The sequence below is a fragment of the Piliocolobus tephrosceles genome, chromosome 14, assembly GCF_002776525.5.
Source record: "Piliocolobus tephrosceles isolate RC106 chromosome 14, ASM277652v3, whole genome shotgun sequence".
Lineage (NCBI taxonomy): Eukaryota > Metazoa > Chordata > Mammalia > Primates > Cercopithecidae > Piliocolobus > Piliocolobus tephrosceles.
Window position 1 is genome coordinate 100,105,115 of NC_045447.1, and position 21,265 is coordinate 100,126,379.

The 21,265-nt window shown below is 39.7% G+C and overlaps 1 non-coding gene across 1 annotated transcript; it reads right to left on the minus strand.

Moving 5' to 3' along the window:
• Nucleotides 1–2,008: 2,008 nt before the first annotated feature.
• Nucleotides 2,009–2,199, minus strand: LOC111554186. The gene has a single exon (XR_002735173.1). It is a non-coding gene; the product is annotated as a U2 spliceosomal RNA (small nuclear RNA).
• Nucleotides 2,200–21,265: the final 19,066 nt, after the last annotated feature.

Here is a 21,265-nt window from a genome sequence, read left to right on the forward strand (position 1 = left end):
ATATCTGTTTGATTTACTGACATTGAACTCATGGCCAACAGTGCTGTAACTTGTGCCTGAACAAAACTTGTCTAACACATATATTTTCTCTGTGAATAACATCACAGCCTTCTTGTGCTTTGGCATGCTGGACAACACTTCATCACTCTACTCAAGGCCATTTAAAATAGTGAAATCACCAACAAAAATCACAAACTGTAAAAAATATGGCAATAGACAGACTGCAGGAAGAACACTTGTTTATGGTATGAGAGGTGAAACGAGGCAGAACAAAGCCTAGCTTTACATCCGCTGGAAACTTGCACACTGAGAGTTTCAGCTTTTCGCTGCTCTGTGTATGCACGTGTCTGCAAAAGTGCACTAAATATGGATTTGAAAGTGACAAATTTCAGTGAATTCTCAAATATGGAATTTGTGAATAACAAGACTTGTCTGTATTTGCAGTTACTCTGCTAGGTTCTGGGAACTCAAAGATGAACAAGACTTAATTCTTATGCTCAAGCAGCTCAAAATTAATTTCAGAGGAGGGATGCGAGCATACCTAAATCTAATTCAGTGTGATAACCACTGTAATTGAACTATAAGTAAGATGTTATATGAGTTTTCAGGAAAAAGCACTTAACTCTCTTAGTACTTATCACGGAATGATGAGAAAACCAATCAACTTGGAAGTCAGGCCTGGGCCAATTTTGGCCCTGTCCCCTAATGAGTGTATGGCTACATCTAAGTCCTTTAAAATTTTGATTCTCAAACTACTCAGTGGAGAAGTGAAGATGGTAACACCCACCCTTCAGCACAACTGTGCCAGCTGTCTTCAACTATCAGTGCTTGTGGGGAATAATACAGTGAGAACTCACTACCATGAGGATAGCACCAAGCCATTCATGAGGGATCCGTTCCCATCATCCAGACACCTCCCACCAGGCCCCACCTCCAACACTAAGGATCGAATTTCAGCATGACACTCGATGGGGTCAAATATCTGAACTACAGCAACATGATAAGAAGGAAAAAAAAGAAAAAGAAGGAAAAAGATGAGAAAATTTATGTGTGTGTGTTTGTGTGTGTGTATGTGTGTGTATGTGTGTGTATGTGTGTGTGTGTGTGAGAGAGAGACAGAGAATGCTTAAGGGAGACAGATGACATGTAACAATATGGATAAATCTTAGCAATGTAATATTAAGTGAAATAGTAACTCCCCCAAGAACATATGCAAACCTACAATCTGGAGACACAAGGTAGCACTGTAACCAAGAGATCAAAGCTAGTATCACCAAAAAGGGGCCTCTGATTGTGATTTACTAAGAAGAATATAGCACCACTTGTGTGGTATTTCCGCCCAAAATGCACAACCTGATTTCCATCAAAAGGGAACATCAGGAGAACATAAATTGAGGCACATTAATAAAATACTTGTCACAGACATGTTAAAACTCCTGAAATTCACAATGTTAATGTCACAAAAAGGTGGAGAAATGTTTGAGATTAAAGAAGACTGAAGAGACACAACAACTGAACACAATATGTGGTTCTGGACCAGATTATGTCCTTGAAAAAATTGCTATAAACAGTATTAATGTAACAATTGATGAAACTTAAACATGGACTATATATAAGAAACAAGTATGGTACCCATGTTACATTTCCTCATTTGTGGTTATATAAGCATTTCCTTGTTCTTAGGAAATACATATGGATATGTTAAGGAGTAAAAAAGTAAGATATATGGAACTTGTTTTCAAATGATTTTTAGAATTATATATATTATATATTCATATAATTAATATATTTATATTGCATATATTATAATACTATATTATGTTATAATATATTACCATATATTATACTTGTATATTGTGTTGCCTGTTGCCCAGGCTGGAGTGCAGTGGTGATATCTCGGCTCACTGCAACCTCTGCCTCCTGGGTTCAAGTGATTCTCCTGTCTTAGCCTCCCAAGTAGCTGGGATTACAGGCACACACCACCATGCCCGGCTAATTTTTTTTTTTTTTTTTGTGCACCATTTCTGGAAGTACTGCAATACCAGGTCAATGAGTGGAGTGAACGGAGCAAGCTCCTATTCCATCTCTTATTTCCAAAAATCCATTTAATATATTGTCCTCGGATAGAGGACATATCAGATATTAAACTGATAAGAACAGATACTACACTTGATATTAGCCAAAAGGCCGAGAAGTGATGCCTGGCTAATTTTTGTACTTTTAGTAGAGACAGGGTTTCACCATGTTGGCCAGGCTGGTCTCGAACTCCTGACCTCAAGTGATCTGCCAGCCTTGGCCTCCCAAAATGCTGGGATTACAGGCGTGAGCCACTGCGCCTGGCCTGAACTTACTTTAAGATAAAAAGTAAAAAATAATCTGTAAAATAACACTAGAAACAAAGAAAAAGAGTACATACAGCACTATATCTTTTTACAAACCTGAAAAACTAGAGTAGTTTAGATAGAATAGTTGAGTAGCTGGAATTAAGCTGTATAATGAGAAAGGAAGGCATGGAGCCCAAGACTCAGCAAGCCGGTTACTCTGGGTGGGGTGCTTGGCGGTGGGGTAGCCAGTCACCAAGTGGATTGCTGGAGGACATTGTTGAGCTCCTCATTTTTTTTTTTTTTTTTTTTTTTTTTTTTGAGACAGAATCTTGCTCTGTCGCCCAGGCTGGCGTGCAGTGGCACGATCTCGGCTCACTGCAACCTCTGCCTCCCAGGTTCAAGCGATTCTCCTGCCTCAGCCTCCTGAGTAGCTGAGACTACAGGAACGCGGCCACCACGCCCGGCTAATTTTTGTATTTTAGTAGAGACGGGGTTTCACCGTGTTAGCCAGGATGGCCTCCATATGTTGACCTCGTGATCTGCCCGCCTCAGCCTCCCAAAGTGCTGTGATTACAGGTGTGAGCCTCTGCGCCCGGCGAGACCCTCATTTTTCCAGTGGTTGGTAGATTCATGGAAGGTTATTACATTACCAAAATCAAACAATCAGAAAAAAACAGGAACCAACTAATAGAGGACCATGCATGGGACCTAGTGAGACGGCCATGACACACGCAATGTGATTAACCTGTTTGTTTTCATCTGCGGCCAATCAAAAAAAAAAAAAAAAAAAAAAAAACAGAAAGAAAGGGAGTAGGAGAAGAGAGACGGGGCAGAGGGAAAGAAAGAAACTGAGAAATCAAGGAGTAGGGAAAGAAAAGTGCTTCAGGTTTTTTGAAGGAAAACAAATAATAAAACAACTCTGGAGACAATAAACTGGAACAACAGAGTGGGAAAAGATGTAGCAAATTTTCAAGAGACCAAAAGAATGGATTGGAGGAAGCCGAAAGACCAAGGCATGGGAATGCTGTGGCAGAAAAAAGTCTAAGTAGTATTTCTGAGCCGCAAGAGGGACACTCTGTCTCCACAGAAGGGTGTCAGCCAGAGGGCTGGATTCCAGGAAAGGGTGATGTGGTTTAACAACAGACCAAGGTTTGGTCTAAAGGAAGGCTGACACTTAGCCAGCTGGGGTTTTCCAAAAACTTGGAGTGTTGTGGTCACTTCTGGCTTCTTCAATACTCCAGGCTATTAATTAGGAGGAACCGCTAGATTAACCTGCGGCCATAATCACCTCTGATGAGGGCTTATGTACAGAGGCTTATTGTCGGTAATTGAGGGGACTCCTCTGGGAGCTGCCGTCCTGTTGTAGCCCTTCTGGTGCCCGGTGTGGGAACAATGCATGCTGGGAGCACACAAGGGAAACTGGGCTTGTGCAGGATGCAGATGCACTTATCAAGGAAATGTGTCACTCCCAACGGTTGTACTGGAGCCTCTGGGTGCACAGTGACGACTGACCAGTGAACAGGGGCGGGTCTTGTCAGCAGTAAAAGGACCAGGATACTTTAGAAATATTCAAGCCATCTGGAGCCCGGCAAAAGTTCATTCCGTCCTTCCTGTCTGCGCCTCACCTTAGGTGTGCTCCTGTCCTGCTAAGCTAACCCTAGATCCCTGAACAAATGAGGCTTTACCTCTCATCACCCGCTCCGTTTGGAATGTCCTTATTTCCCTTTCTTTGTCCATCTGGGGAATGAATACTTTTAAAAAATTTTAATGGATCATGAGGTCAAGCGATCAAGACCATCCTGGCCAACATGGTGAAACCCCATCTCTGCTAAAAATGCAAAAAAATTAGCTGGGCGTGGTGGTGTGTACCTGTAGTCCCAGCTACTAAGGAGGCTGAGGCAGGAGAATCACTTGAACCTGGGAGGCAGAGGTTGCAGTGAGCCGAGATCGCACTACTGCATTCCAGCCTGGTGCCCAAACGAGACTCCATCTCAAAAAAAAAAAAAAAAAAAAAAAAAAAAAAAAAAAAAAAATTAAGCACTCTGTTGTAGTGGTAGTTTTCATATAACATGTTCCTTGATATTCTATGCCATGCCCCATTCCACATACATATAGAATTTCCCATGCCTTGGCAATCCCTCTCATGCTCTTTGGATGTTTTTCAGGGAGCCCTTTACTGCACTGATTTATTTACATATCTTTTTGTCTCAACTTTTCTCCCTTGAGACAGAAAATTAAAATCAGTGCTCAATAAATGTTGGTTAAGTGAATAATAAGTACTAACCACAAGCCAGGCCAAGTAAGTACCTTACACACCTTCATTCATTTAAGACTTCACGCAGCCTATCAGGTGGTGACTATTGTTATTAATCTTGTCCTTACAGATGAGGAAATAAAGGCTCAAAAAGGTTAAGCCATTTGTCCAAGATCATATTACTATTATTATTATTTTTAATGCATCATTCAAATGACACCAAGATCATATTATTATTAAGTTGCAGAAATTGAATTTAAACCTAGATAGTCTGACTCTGCATCCTCCACCTTAACTACTACATGGTGCTGCCTCCTGAATAATCAAGAGTTATAGGTTTGGCCAGGGACAGTGGCTCACACCTTTAATCCCAGCACTTTGGTAGGCTGAGGAGGGAGGATCGCTTGAGCCCAGGAGTTGGAGACCAGCCTGGGCAACATAGCAAGATACTGTCTCTAAGAGAAAAAAACTTTAAAAATAAGCTGGGCATGGTGGCATGTGCCCAGCTATTTGAGAGGCCGAGGCAGAAAGATCGCTTGAGCCCAGGAGTTCAAGGTGCAGTGAGCTATGATTGCGCCACTGCACTCCAGTCTGGGTGACAGAGTGAAACCCTGTCTCAAAAAAAAAAAAAAAAAAAGAGTTATAGATTAGTCAAGATACCAAGGTACTGGGCATTTCTACAGTGCAAGTATTTCGAGGCTTAGTGTAATTGCAATGCAATATTTAATCATGATGGATGCATATGAAACCTAAGACACGGACTTTGCCTCAAGGAGTTTGTGAACCACTTGAGAAACTTCAACTACTATTGGGAATGATTTGCGAATGATGTAAAATATTTTGAACTACCTCTATTTATTTTGTTGCCTCTGGGTACAAGGCACCTTGCTGTATATTGTGATAGATTAAAAAGATAAATGAATACAGTTAACTATACCATCCTGCTATCCTAGTTTTCCAGGATGGAATGGATTTTTTTTTTTTCTTTTTGAGACAGGATCTCACTCTGTTACCCAGGCTGGAGTGCAGTGGTGTGATCACGGCTCACTGCAGCCTTGACCCCCCAGACTCAAGTGATCCTCCCACCTCAGCCTCCCATGGGGACACACCACCATGTCCGGCTAATTTTTTTTGAAAAGACAGGGTCTTGCATAGTTACCCAGGCTTGGACTGGATTTTCTAAAAAAATAAAAGTTTACTGAGATGTAATTCATATACTATAACATTTTTCCTTTTAAATTTATTGTACAATTCAGTGGTTTTAAGTATACTCACAGGTTTGTGCAACCATCACCACTATCAAATTTTAGAACATTTTCATTACCCCAAAAGGAAACCCTATACTCATTAGCAGTCTTTTTTTTTTTTTGCTTCCCCACAACAACTTTCTGAGCTACTGACAATCATTACTCTACTTTCCGTATCTATAGATTTGCCTATTCTGGTCATTTAATATAAATTAAATCATGCAATGTATGACCTTTCATGACTGGCTTCTTTCACTGAGCATAATGTTTTAAGATTTATTCCTATTGCAACCTGTGTCAGTGTTTCATTCCTTCATATGGCCAAATAATATTCTATTATATGAATAATCACATTTTGTTGATCCATTCATCAGTTGATGGACATTTGAGTTGTTTTCACTTTTTTGCTATTATGATTAATGCTGCTATGAACATTCATGTACCAGTTTTTGTGTGGACATAGGTTTTGATTTCTCTTAAGAAATAAAATTCTCTTAAGAAATCAAAGCTGGCCTGGGAGTGGAATTGCTCGGTCATATGGCAACTCTATAACTTTGTGAGGAATTGTCAAACTGCTTTGAAAAGTGGCTGTACTGTTACTTTGCTACCAGGAATGTATGATGGTTCCAATTTCTCCACATCTTTGCCAACACTTGTTATTATGTATCTTTTTCATTATGGCCATCCTAGTGGGTGTTAAGTGGTAAAACTCACTGTCGTTTCAATTTGCATTTCCCCATGGTGATTTGCTTAATGATGTTAACATCTTTTCAATTGCTTCTTGGTCATTTGTATATCCTATTGGGGGAAATGTGTATTCCAATCCTTTGCCCACTTTTTTTTTTTTTTGTTTGAGAAAGAGTCTTGCTCTTTTGCCCAGGCTGGAGTGCAGTGGCGCAATCTCATCTCACTGCAACCTCCACCTCCTGGGTTCAAGTGATTCTCCTGCCTCAGTCTCCCGAGTAGCTGGAATTACAGGCCCCCACCAGCACACCCGGCTAATTTTTTTTTTTGGTATTTTTAGTACAGACGGGGTTTCACCATCTTGGCCAGTCTGGTCTTGAACTCCTGACCTCATGATCCACCAGCCTCAGCCTCCCAAAGTGCTGGAATCACAGGAGTGAGCCACCACACCTGGCCTCTTTTTTTTTTGAGAGGGAGTCTGGCTCTGTCCACCAGGCTGGAGTGCAGCGGCGCTATCTCGGCTCACTGCAAGCTCCGCCTCCCGGGTTCCCGCCATTCTCCTGCCTCAGTCTCCCGGGTAGCTGGGACTACAGGCGCCCGCCACAGCGCCTGGCTAACATTTTTTTGTATTTTTAGTAGAGACAGGGTTTCACCGTGGTCTCGATCTCCTGACCTTGTGATCCGCCCGCCTCGGCCTCCCAAAGTGCTGGGATTACAGGCGTGAGCCACCGCGCCCGGTCTTGCCCATTTTTTAATTGGGTTGCTTGTATTTTTATTTATGAGTTGTGGGAATTCTTCATTTATTTTGGATGCTAAACCTTTATTTGATATATGATTTGGAAATACTTTCTCCCAATCTGTAGGCTGCTTTTCCACTTTCTTGATATGTTCCTGATATACAAATGTTTTAATTTTGATGAAGTCTAATTTATCTATTTTTTTCTACTGTTGCTTGTGCATTTGGTGTCATTGTCAAATGAAGAGTTACCCCTAAGTTTTCTTCTAAGAGTTTTATGATGGTAGCTCTTTTTCTTAGGTCATTGATTCATTTTGTTTTCTAAATTAACACTCTTGCTTTCCTAATGTTTTCTTTTTTTATTTATTACATTAAATTTTTTTATGATTCATTTTAATTTTTGTATACGCAGTGTGGTAGGAGTCCAGCTTTATTCTTTGGCACATAGATATCCAGTTGTCCCAGGGCCATTTGTTGAAGAGACTATTCTTTTTCCACTGATTGTCCTGGGCATCCTTGTCAGACCAAAGCCAATTGGCCATAGATGTATGGATTTATTTCTGGACTCTCAACTCTATTCTATTGATCTATATGTTTAGCTCTATGCCAGGAGCACAGTGATTATTTTTAGAGATGGGATCTTGCTCTGTCCCATAGGCTGGAGTGCAGTGGCCTGATCGTAGCTCACTGAATCACTGCAGCCTCAAACTCCCGGACTCAATTGATCCTCCCACCTCAGCCTACTAAGTAGCTAAGACTACAGGCATGTGACACCATGCCCAGTCAATTTTTAAAGTTATTTTTTGTAGAGATGGGATCTCACTTTGTTGCCTATGCTGGTTTTAAACTGGTTTCAAGCAATCCTCCTGACTCAGACCTCTAAAGTGCTGGGATTACAAGCGTGGGTCACTAGCCTAGTCCATACTGTTTCGATGACTATAGTTTTGCAGTAAATTTTGAACCTGGAAAGTGTGAGTTCTCCAACTTTGTTCTTTTTCAAGATTATTTTGGCTATTCAGGTCTTTTGCATTTTCATATGAATCTTAGAATCAGCTTGTCAATTTCTGCAAAAAGAAAAAACTACAGCAGGGATTATGAAAGGGATTACGTTGAATCTATAAATCAGTTTAGTGAATATTGCTATCTTAACAATATTAAGTCTTCTTATTCATGATGTGTTTCCATTAATTTAGGCCTTACTTTAAATTTTTTAAATAATGTTTTGTAGTTTTCAGTGTACAATTCTTGCACTTCCTTCATTAATTTCTTTTAATTCCTCTTTATTCATTGTATTTATTTATTATATTCTTTTTGATGCTATTATAAACTAAATTTTAAAAATTTCATTTTTGTATGGTTAATTTATAGTATATAGAAATACAACTGATTTTTGTATATTGATCTTCTATCCTACAATCTTGGTAAATTCATTTGTTAGTACTAATAATTTTTTTTGTGTGTGTGGATTTCTTTGGATTTTCTACATACAACATCACATCGCCTGTGAATAGAGATAGTTTTACTTCCTTTCCAGTCTGGATGCTTTTATTTCTTTTCCTTGCCTACTTGCTCTGATTATAACCTCCAGTACAATGGGGACTAGAAGTAGTAACAGCAAACACCTTTGTCTTGCTTGTTCCTGATCTTGGGGGAAAATATTCAGTCTTTCATCATTAAGTGTGATGTTAACTGTGAGATGTTAGTAGGTGTCCTTCATCAAATGGATAATGTTTCTTCTATTTCTATTTTTTCAGTGTTTCTTATTTTGGAAAGTTGTTGAATATTGTCAGTCTATTGAGATCGTCATGTGCTTTTTTTGTTCATTTCATTAATGTGGTATATAACATTGGTTTATTTCACATGTTAAACAGACTTTGCATTTGTATTATGATTCACATTGTCACGGTGTATGATTCTTTTTATATATGACTGGATTCAGTTTCTTAGTATATGTTGAAGATTTTTGTGTCTATATTGATAGAATGAATTGGAAAGCGTTCCTTCATCTTTATTTTTTTTTGGATGAGTTTAAGAAAGATTGTTAATTCTTCTTTAAATGTTTGGTAGAATTCACCAACGGGCCTAGACTTTACTTCGTGTAAAGTATTTTCATTACAGACTCAACCTCTTTATTTATTATAGATGTATTCAGATTTTCTTTATAGATCAGTTTCAGTAGTTTGTGTCTTTCTAGGAATTTGTCCATTTTATCTAGGTTGTCTAATTTGTTGGCATGTTATCCTTCTAATTTCTGTAAGGCTGGGAGTGATGCCCTCTCTTCCATTCATTTTTTATTATATTTTATTTTATTTTTAAAATTTAATTTAATTTTAAGTTCTGGGATACATGTGCAGGACGTGCAGGCTTGTTTCGTAGGTAAACGTGTGCCATGGTGGTTTGCTGCACCTATCAGCCCATCCACCTGGATATTAAGCCCCACATGCATTAGCTATTTATCCTGATGGTCTCCCTCCCTGTGGCCCCATTCATAGCTTTAGTAATTTGAGTCTCTCTCTTTTGGTCAGTCTAGCTAAAAGTTTGTCAATTTTGATGTTTCACTCTTGTTTTGATTAATATATTCTCTATTTCATTTATTTCCATTCTAATCTTTATTATTTCCTTCCATTTTGCTTTGGGTTTAGTTTGCTCTTTTCTTTTTCTGGTTTCTGAAAATGGAAGATTAGGTTAGTGATAAGAACTATTTCTTCTTTGTAAATATAGGTATTTAAATAGCTATTAATTTTCCTCTAAGTACTTCTTCAGTTACATCTATAAGTTTGGCATGTATCATCTTTATTTTTGTTTATTTCAAACTATAATTTTGCTTGTGGTATCCTTTTTGACTTACTGGTTATTAAGAGTATGTTGTTTAATTTTTACATATTTGTGAATTTTTCAAATTTACTTCTAATTAATTTCTAATGTCATTACATTGTGATTGAAGAACATGCTTTGTATGATTTCAATCCTTTAAATTTATTAAGATTTTCGGCATAATATATGGTGTATCCTGGAGAATGTTCCATGTGTATTTGAGACAAATGTGTATTGTGCTGTTATTGGGTGGAGTGTTCAATTGATGTCTGTTAGGTCAAGTTGGTTTATAATGGTTGCTTAGTCCCTTTGGGCTGCTATATAATAAAGTACCACAGACTGGATGGCTTATAGACAACAGAAGTATATTTCTCACAGTTCTGGAGGCTGGAAGTCTGAGATCAGGGTGCCAGCCTGACTGGGTCTGGTGAGGGGTCTCTTCCAGGTTGCAGATGCTGACTCCTTGCTGTACTCTTACGTGGCAGCAAGATGGTGAGATAGCTCTCTGGTGTCCTTTTTATAATGGCACTAATACTATTCGTGAGGACCTCACTCTCATCATCTAATAACCTCCCTAAAGCCTCATCTCCTAATGCCATCACGTTGGGGGTTAGAGTTTCAACATATAAATTTTTGGAGGACAGGCTCGTTTATTGCAGTATTTTTCAAGTCTCCTATTTTTTATTGAAAGTGGGTAACTGAAACCTCCAACCACAATTACTGAATTGTCCATTTTTTCCTTTAATCCTATAAGTTTTTGCTTCATGGATTTTGGAACTCCGGTATTAGATGCTTATATGTTTATAACTATTAGGTCTTTTATCATCATAAAATTTTTTTTTGTCTTAAAGTCTATTTTGTCTTCTATCAATATGGGTCTCCAGCCATCTTTTAGTTATGGTTGCATGGTATCTTCTTACTTTTAACCTCTTTGTATCTTTAATCTAAAGTGTATCTCTTGTAGACACAATAGAGTTGGATCTTTTTTTAAAAAAAAAGTCCGTTCTGTTGGCTGGGCATGGTGGCTTACGCCTGTAATCCCAGCACTTTTGGAGGCCGAGGTGTTCGGATCACTTCAGGCCAGGAGTTAGAGACCAGCCTGGCCAACATGGTGAAACTCTGTGTCTACTAAAAATACAAAAATTAGCCAGATGTGGTGATGGGCGCCTGTCCCAGCTACTCGGCAGGCTGAGGCAGGAGACTTGTTTGAACCTGGGAGGCAGAGGTTGCAGTGAGCCAAGATTGTGCCACTACACTCCAACCTGGGCGACAGAGTGAGACTTTGTCTCAAAAACAAACAAACAAAACCCATTCTGTCAATAACTGTATTTTGATTGGAGTGTTTAATCCATTTACATGTAATATAATTACTAACAAGATAGGATTTATGGTTTTCATTTACATTTTTTTCTATATGTTTTATGCCCTTTTTGTTCCACTACTTCTCCATTATTGCCTTTTTGTGTTAGAAATTTTTAAATTTTTGAAAATACCTCTAAGGGTGTTTTAAAAAACATCTCTTAATTCTCTTGATGTTCTTTTGCTATATAGTTTGAATTATTTTCTTAGAAGTTACACTGGGGATGCTAATTAATATTAATTAATTTATAATTAATAAAGTAATCTAGTTTGGATTAAAACCAATTAAATTTTACTGTATATGAAACTTTGCTGATAGACTGTATTTAATGTAATATTCTTTTCAAGAAAGTTAAGTTGCTAAGTATGGTTTATTTTTATATCTTTTTAGGACTTTTCATAGCATTCTATGTCAGGCCATGTATTTCTTACTTCAAATAACTTCTTTTTCTTTTTTCTTTTTTTATCTTTTTTTGAGAAGGAGTCTCGCTCTGTCGCCCGGGCTGGAGTTCAGTGGTGCGATCTCGGTTCAGTGCAAGCTGCGCCTCCCGGGTTCAAGCTATTCTCCTGCCTCGGCTTCCTGAGTAGCTGGGACTATAGGCGCCCGCCACCAAGCCTGGCTAATTTTTTGTATTTTCAGTAGAGACAGGGTTTCACCTTATTAGCCAGGATGGTCTCAATCTCCTGACCTTGTGATCCACCTGCCTTGGCCTCCCAAAGTGTTGGGATTACAGGTGTAAGCCACCGCGCCCAGCCTCAAATAATTTCTATTGCAGTTGAGGAGAAAACCAAACATGTGAAAAGTCAGATGGCAGTCAAATCTTTAAATACTAATTCATGGCAGTAACAGATATGAGTAACAACTCTAGACAGAAAATGTGTAGTGGCTTCATGACAGGATATTTCAGAAGATCAGCTGATGTGAAACCCATGGCCCAAGTTAGTCAAGGAACACTTCATGTACTTGCCATTTGACCTTAGTATATGTGGAAGTGCACAAACTCATTGATATGTAAAGAAAATAAATGGGAACTCACAAAGCTAGCTTCTGACTTTTCAGTGAGGCCATCTGTCTACTTCTGTATCCACAGCACCTACAACATTGCTTTACACATTGTAGGTGCTCAGAAAATATTTATCAAATGATCAAATAAACGCATTTGGTTGAATAAATCAGTTAGGTGTGGAATTGGAGCTTTGCAAGAGAGAACATATATTTTGGAGCATCAGCTTTGAACCATTTACTAGGTTAATTGATAAGGGGGAAACAGAACTGGTAAGTCATCTGAGTCCCAGCTTGTTCTTGTTTTTTTTTTTTTGTAGAGATGGAGTCTTGCTCTGTTGCCTACACTGGAGTGCAGTGGTGCGATCTCGGCCCACTGCAACCTCCGCCTCCCAGATTCAAGCAATTCTCATGCCTCAGCCTACCAAGTAGCTGGGATTACAGGCGCGTTCCACCATGCCCAGCTAATTTCTTTTGTATTTTACTAGAGATGGGGTTTCACCTTGCTGCCCAAGCTAGTTTTGAACTCCTGAGCTCAGGCAATCCACTCGCCTCGGCCTCCCAAAGTGCTAGGATTATAGGCATGAGCCAGTGTGCTCCTTTTAAGAGGAGTTCAATTGCTGGTATCATTCCTATTGGTTTTTGAGAATCAAAATCTATGCATCTATAGTCTTTTTCAGAGCGTTCAGGGAAAAAGGACTTATAGGGACACTGTGGGTTTGTACATTTCAGTAACTGAAGAACAGGGTGGCAAAAGTTCTTCAAATACTGAGAGAAGAGATGCTACGAAATGCATCAGAAACATTATTTGAAACATCTAAAGTGGTTTTTTTCCTTAATTTCCTATATCTAATTCTTTTTTCCCCTATATTTAGTTCTTGACTCTCCATAGTAGTCAACCTCAGAAAATTTCAATAGTTTCAAGAACTATCACATGAACAGAGTTTATTTTTAAGGTTTTAAGTTTTTTGGGTGTTTTTTGCTTTTTAACGTGCTCTTTTGTTAACAGTTACCATAAATCTTTACTTAAGATTTACTTTAAGAGACTTGCACCACCCTTCTATTTTTTGGTCATTAGAGATCTTCTAGCAAAAATGCTAGAAAACTAAAGGCTTTCTGGTTTAAATTCATCTGTACCTGCAGCTGCAAAGCCAGTAGAGGGAGCAGTATACCTATTCTTTGATTTCTGGAATTACAACTACTTGGATGGACTGAATCTCAAACGATCTACATAATCAAGACTATTTCGTCCAGAGAGAGGGAGTCTGGGGTTACAATTATTTTGTTGTTTGTTTGTTTGTTTGTTTGTGTTTTTGGCAATCATAGCTTTATGTTAGGGTATTAGCAGAGTTATAGAGTTGCTTTATTGCATTGAGGAACTTTGATGAGGTTGCTGCGTGAGGACTGTTCTTCCATTTTGCTTCCTTTAACTAAAAGTCATTTGAGCATTTTGTACCAAGTCCATGAAACACTGGCTGAGTAAACTCATCAAGTGGATTAGATTCTCTGTATTCAGGATAGCTTGCGCAACCGGGTGGGCATTTTCGCTAGTCCCTGCAACCTTTGATGTGGCTGCAGAGTGGGAACTGGGATGAGTTCTTCCTCCCTGACTCACTGGCTTCCATTCCATGAGACTCCAACGTCTGTCCCACACTGTCTCCCCAGCTGACTTAGCAGAGATAGGACCCAGCAGAGATAGGACCCCTCCTGTTCTATCTCATCTGACTTACTCCTACAGAGTGATTTTTCCTTAGTGACAGGGCCATGGGCTGAGCAAAGGAGGCAGCACTCCTGCCTCACCACCCCACTCCCTTTAACAACTGTTGTTTTATGTAACATTTTACTTGTCTTTTCACCTTTGGATTCTCCCCCTATTTCTAGCTACCAGCTCATAGCTTAGGTGGGGTTCTTTTCTTGTCTTCACTTACCTTTTGTCATTGAAACAAATGCTTTAGCAATATTATTATACCCATCTTTGCTAACTTTTTTTTTTATTCAATTCTTTCTTTTTAAATTTGTTTTTAAAATTTGAGAATGACTCTCACTCTGTTACCAGGCTGGAGTGCAGTGGTGTGATCTCGGCTCACTGCAACCTCCGCTTCCTGGGTTTAAGCGATTCTTCTGCCTCAAGCTCCCAAGTAGCTGGGTCTACAGGCACACACCACTGTGCCCAGCTAATTTTTGTATTTTTAGAGATGGGGGTTTCACCATGTTGGCCAGGCTGGTCTCGAACTCCTGACCTCGTGATCCACCTGCCTCGGCCTCCCAAAGTGCTGGGATTACAGGCGTGAGCCACCAACCCCACCCTGGTATTCAATTATTTTGACAGTCGCTCTTGGTCTTGTGATATCTCTTCCCTTTCTTCAACAGGTGTTTACGTCTTTCCATTCCTTTTTGTTTTTGTTTATGCCTTCTCTCTCCAGCTAGAACGTGAAATAATACCTGTGACTGAAAAGAAGCTCTTTGACCCAGGATCCTGGTCCTCTGCATAACAGTCAAGACCATTCTAATTTGCCTGAAAGTGTTTAGAGAAGAAAGAGAAATTCAGGACCAATCAGCAATTCCCTTATCCACTCTTATCAAGAAAGAAAAAGGATTTGTGTTGAGATTTAAGTTGTTTTCTTTTTTCCTATGACGGGTTTTCGGTAAATGCCCAACTCCAATAGTATGTTAACATTTCAGAGTCAATCTGGGTTAAAAGTAAATAAACTCTGTTTTGATCTTGGGTCTTTTTTACTGTCACTTTTAGGCCTTTCTTGAAAGGAGAGAGACACATTCTCTACCAAGTCAGAATCTGCCCTATGCTTATTCCAGATCGGTATGCTTGGTCCAATACTCAATCACTAATCACTCACGTGACACGCTGTGTGAGTGAGACTAACTGTTGGCTATTCTTTTATTTATTTATTTATTTTCGAGACAGAGTCTTACTCTGTTGCCTAGGCTGGAGTGCAGTGACGTGATCTCGGCTCACTGCAAGCTCCGCCTCCCGGGTTCACGCCATTCTCCTGCCTCAGCCTCCCAAGTAGCTGGGACTACAGGCACCTGCCACCATGCCCGGCTAATTTTTGTATTTTTAGTAGAGACGGGGTTTCACTGTGTTAGCCAGGATGGTCTCAATCTCCTGACCTTGTGATCTGCCCGCCTCGGCCTCCCAAAATGCTGGGATTACAGGCGTGAGCCACTGCACCCGGCCAACTGTTGGCTATTCTTAAAGTATAGCTACAGTGAAAACATCACTATGAATGCCTCTGGCTACTGTATTCAGAAATGATACTAGCTATAAGAATTTTGGAAAGTCAGCTTTATCCTTTAAAGAGGTGATGGTACTTCCATTTCCTTTACTCTTATTTTGCACTCTGTTCAGAGATTAAGAAGGGAACTGGATACTATTTAGTGGTGCCTCTCAAACCCCTCCATGCCAAGATAAGATGGGAAAAGTTGAGTTTTGAGGATTTGGGGAAGTCGAGTAAGTCTGGTGAGTAGAGTGGAGAAAGCCCAAGGTTAAGGCTGTTGTGGTTAGTGATGGAAGAACTGAGGTAGAGAGCCTGGAATGAGGGATCAGATAACGGGAGGAGGATTCCAAGTGTGGCTGATGCCAATGGGCAGGGTGTGGGGAGCTGCAGTGAAGACAGAAATCTAAGGAGTTATGGAGAGTAAGGACAAAAAATGAAGGTGCCATGTCTGAAGAATCATTACTATTGACGAGAGTTTTCAAGTTTGGTGGAAGAACTTCAATGAAGCATTCTACTCTCAGAAACTGAGATCTTGCTACTGCTTTAGTGACCATTTTATCTGATATTTTTATAGCAACTTTATCATTTGTTGGTACATGCTTAGTGTATATTTTCTCATGTTTTTCAAATGTTGTATGTCGTTTGGTTTTAGGTGTTGGATACGGTGAGTTCCAGATTTCTCTTCAAAGAATCAGTATGTCAGTATGGTCAGTTCTTTGTCCTCCATTTTAAAGTGTAACTTCCTCGTAGTTTCAGTAAACAATCTTTTCCACCAGTTTTAATCAGTAGTTCACATCTGTTCCCGTGGTCACCTGCTCTGTCCTGACTCATCCTGGTCACCTGCTTTGACCTGAATCACCCGTGGTCACCTGCTGTCACCTAAGTCACCTTTAGTCACCTGTTCTGTAACCATCCTTCCCACCAAACTACTCACCCCACTACGCTGGCTCATACCCCTGCTCTCTTTAAAATAGCCTATCTGAATTAGCTTAGACTGTACGGTCCAACTCTAGCCATTAGGGGAATGACACAGCAGTAGGGGCTGCCTGTGTCAGGAATACGAATCCCTTCCCCTCCCTTGTTCAATTGTGCTCTCGCCATTACTCCATTTGTGAGTTGCACTCTTCTATAGAAGTAAAAATTGCCTTGCTGAGAAAATTAATGTTTGAGTGCTATTTCTTTGTGGCACCAAGAACAAGCATTTTGTTTCCAACATAGGTAAACCTGGCTGCTTCTTTTTAAAAATCCAGTTTTGTTTTCATTTTCTTTTATACTTAGTCCATTTAGCCTTATTACATAGACTTTGTCTTTTATTTTTTTTTTTGAGATGGAGTCTCACTCTGTCGCCCAGACTGGAGTGCAGTGGTGCAATCTCAGCTCACTGCAACCTCTGTCTCCCGGGTTCAAGCAATTCTCTGCCTCAGCCTCCTGAGTAGCTGGAATTACAGGTGCTACAGGTGTGCTCCACCACACCTGGCTAATTGTTTTGTATTTTTAGTAGAAAATTTTGTATTTTCACCATGTTAGCCAGGCTGGTCTTGAACTCCTGACCTCAGATGATCCACCCACTTCTACCTCCCAAAGTGCTGGGATTATAGGCGTGAGTCACTGAGCGTGGCTACCATTTATGTTTGAAAGGAATATTTGCTAGAACTAGGGTTCTAGGAATTTGGTTATCTTCTTTCTTTTAGTTCTTTATCTCTTCCAGTGTCCAGTGGATGGACATTAAGAAGTACGCCATCAGTCTTGTTATCATTTCTCTGTCGGTAAGTCTATCTTTTCTCTCTGGCTGCTTTAAACACTTTCTTTGTCTTTGATGTTCTTTAGTTTCAGTATGCTATGTCTAGGTACCCATATCTTTGGGTTTCATAGAGTGTGATAATTTGAGGATTGGTATCTTTCAGCAATTCTGAAAAATTTCAGCTATGATCTCTCTTAAATTTTTTTTCTTCTAACTTTTTAATAATGACAAATAAAAATTGCATGTATTTATGGCATACAATGTGATGTTTCAATATACATATACATTGTGCAATTAAGCTAGTTAACATATTCATCACTTTTTTTTTGGTGGCAAGAACATTTAAGATCTATTCTCTTAGCAAATTTTAAGTATACAATGTATTATTATAAATGTGAAAGGAAAATAAATCTTGGGGCCCCCAATTCACTAAGCTAAAGGGAAAAGTCAAGTTGGGAACTACTTAGGGCCAACCTGCCTGCCATTCTATTCAAAGTCATCCTTCTGCTCGCTGAGATAGATGCATATCTGATTGCCTCCTTTGGAAAGGCTAATCAGAAACTCAAAAGAATGCAACTGTTCATCTCTCACCTCTCTGTGACCTGGAGTCCCCCTCCCACTGCTTTGAGTCTTCCTGCCTTGCTTCAAGTTGTCCCGCCTTTCCAGACCAAACCAATGTCCTTCTTATATATCTGTTGATTGATGTCTCATGTCTCCCTAAAATGTATAAAATGAAGGTGTGTCCCAACCACCTTGGGCACATGTGGTCAGGACTTCCTGAGGCTGTGTCACTGGTGCATCTTCTACGTTGGCAAAATAGACTTTCTAAACTGAGACCCGTCTCAGGTTTTCTGGGTTCGCATTAACTATAGCCATCATACAATCATTTTCTGTTTAAGTAATGTCTCCTTTATTCTCTCTCAGAATTGCTTCTGCAAGTACTTTAAACTAAATTCTCCACTGAAGCTATTTTGAGCTATCAAAGCTCTGTGAATTGGTACCACAGACCCTAGGAGGGCCATGTGGCTTTTTGCTCTTAGAGGAGATTTTCCTTTCTCTCCCTTCCCTTTGGCAACAAGGATAGGATAGGCCAGTTCCTCTTTTTCCTTTCCAGGGCTGGTGTTGCTGGGGCCTCAGCGTCAAGCAGGGATCTTCCATCACTTTTCTACCTAGGCAGGACCTGGGCTCCACCACCTGTCTCTCTCATTGCATGGTCGCCGGCCACTTGCACACATGAAAGTGGCATCTCAATGACTAAGGATGTACAGAGAACTTGAGTGAAGTCTACTCCCTCCCTGCAAGGGTTGCTAGCAAGTTAAGTGACATATGTACAGAGATTCTGGGTGGCCTTGGTTGATTGAAATGGGCAAAGGAGAAGGGAATGATTTGAAGGCTCTGATTATCAGAAAATTAAATCGAAGTGATATAGTTTGGATATTTGTCCCCCCAAGTCTCATGTTGAAATGTAATTCCCCAGTGTTGGGGGTGGGGCCTAGTGGGAGGTGTTTGGGTTATGGGCGGATCCTTCATGAATGGCTTTGTACTGTCCTGGTGATAGTGAGTGAGTTCTTGAGATACCTGGTTGTTTAAAAGTATGTGACGGCTGGGCGTGGTGGCTCACTCCTGTAATCCCAGCACTTTGGGAGGCCGAGGCGGGCGGATCACGGGGTCAGGAGATCAATCCTGGCTAACGTGGTGAAATTCCATCTCTACTAAAAATGCAAAAAAATTAGCCCGGCGTGGTGGCGAGCTCCTGTAGTCCCAGCTACTCTGGAGGCTGAGGCAGGAGAATGGCGTGAACCTGGGAGGCGGAGTTTGCAGTGAGCCAAGATCGCGCCACTGCACTCCAGCCTGGGCGACAGAGCGAGACTCAAAAAGAAAAAAAAAAAAAAGGATGTGGCACTCCCCGTTGCAACTACCCGTGCTCCTTCGCTTGCCATGTGACACACCTGCTCCCTGTTTGCCTTCCCAGAAGCCAAGCAGATGCTGGCGCCATCCTTCCAGTACAGCCAGCAGAGCCCAGCCAATTAAACCTCTTTTCTTTATAAATTACCAAGTCTCAAGTATTTCTTCACGGCAGGGCAAAAATGGCCTAATACACCAATGAAAGCCTTTTCCAATCAAATGCTGGATCTTTGGGGGACACAGATTCCTGAATGTAGCTCAAAGTTACTTGACCCTCTCCTTTGATGAGAAAACCACAGACTTTTAGAATTGACCACTAGTTCATGTGTGCTAGTTCAAACTTGGCATACCATCATCCACACAGCAGAACGAGGCTCTATAAATAGGAGGTTAATTAGAAACTTTTATTTCTATTCTGGGTAAGCTTTCTAAACAAATAGAGTACAGTTTGTGTGTGTGTGTCAAGTTGACTTTTTTTTTTTGGATCAGATGTAATCTCAATCCTTTTTTCTTTCTAATCGTTAGAATTGTGTTTTTACTGGCTTAAATTGTGCATATTATTTATGGCAGAAATCATTTGTAAGTGCAGTCTTATTCATCAGCAATACTTAATAGTTTCTGTAAACATTTCAGGATATAAATTAAATATCACTTGCCACTTGACTACATTTCTTTTGGTAACTTGTGCCAAATAAGTTTTGACCATATCTAAAAAAAAATTGTGTTGTGGTTTGTTCTTTTGGAATATTTTATGTATACTTTGGCAGTTAATGAAAAGAGATACACTTCATGAAGTTTTAAAAATTTACATCTTCATATTGTCCTAATATATGACTCAAAAGAGACACATAAGTACAAAGAAGAATTGTAAGTGAATCAATGGGTTTTATTTAGTAGAGTAAAATGAATGAAAACGTGGGCTCAAGTGCTGTCTGCTATTTATACTACTTAAGTCATGAACCGTGGTGAATTTCCTCAGTTTTCAGTTACACTTCTCATGTAACAAACTAGTAATTATGAAAGCATTATGTTTAAAACTATTGGCCACATGCACATTTTGGCAATAACATCTGATTCTTTCCAGACTTTGCATATTTAACTTTAAATAATTCTTTTATTATTCCATCTTGTGGGTGTCAGCTCTATAATCATGCTTAGTAAAAGTGAGAAATAAATATATGTAAACAAACACATGGTGCCTGTTGAATAGAGTGGGGTCCTTAAAAATTGAACCAATCTCTTAACAATATCCTGATCAGAGAATCACTTAGGCATTGGGCAATATGGCTGAATAAGCAATCTGAGTACTGCATATTCTTTTAGATATTAGTATAATTTCTCACATGTGAGCCACATGTTTGAAACATTTATTTTGAAATAAACGTATTTTGTTCACTGGAATATAAAGTCCATGAGGGCAAGGACTTTGTTTATCTTGTTCATCACTGAATTTCTAGTTTGGGACGTTGTAGTTACTCAATCAAAATTCGTACAATGAACAAACTAATACTTAATTAGGAAGTAATTAATAGCGAAAAATATCTTAGGAAAAACAGAGGGCATCAAATGCCATGTTAATTTCAGTCAATATTTATTCACAACTATTGGTTTAATATATTTTGTGGCTACAGGGTTAGGAGCATACAGATTTAAAGCAAGGATGTTTTTCTGCCTTATTGTTTCATTTATCATTAAATAGTGACCCTCCTTTTCAATTTGTAATAATAATTATTTTTGTCCTAATGTCTCTTTGTCTAATGTTGCTATGCTGGCTTCTTTCTTTCCTCATCTTGCCCACCTCCTCTCTCCCTTCTTTCTTTTCCTTTCTTTCTGTGATGGAGTCTCACCCTGTCACCTAGGCTGGAGTGCAATGGTACGATCTCACCTCACTGCAACCTCTGCCTCCCGAGTTCAAGCAATTCTCCTGCCTTAACCTCCCAAGTAGCTGGGATTACAGGCCCC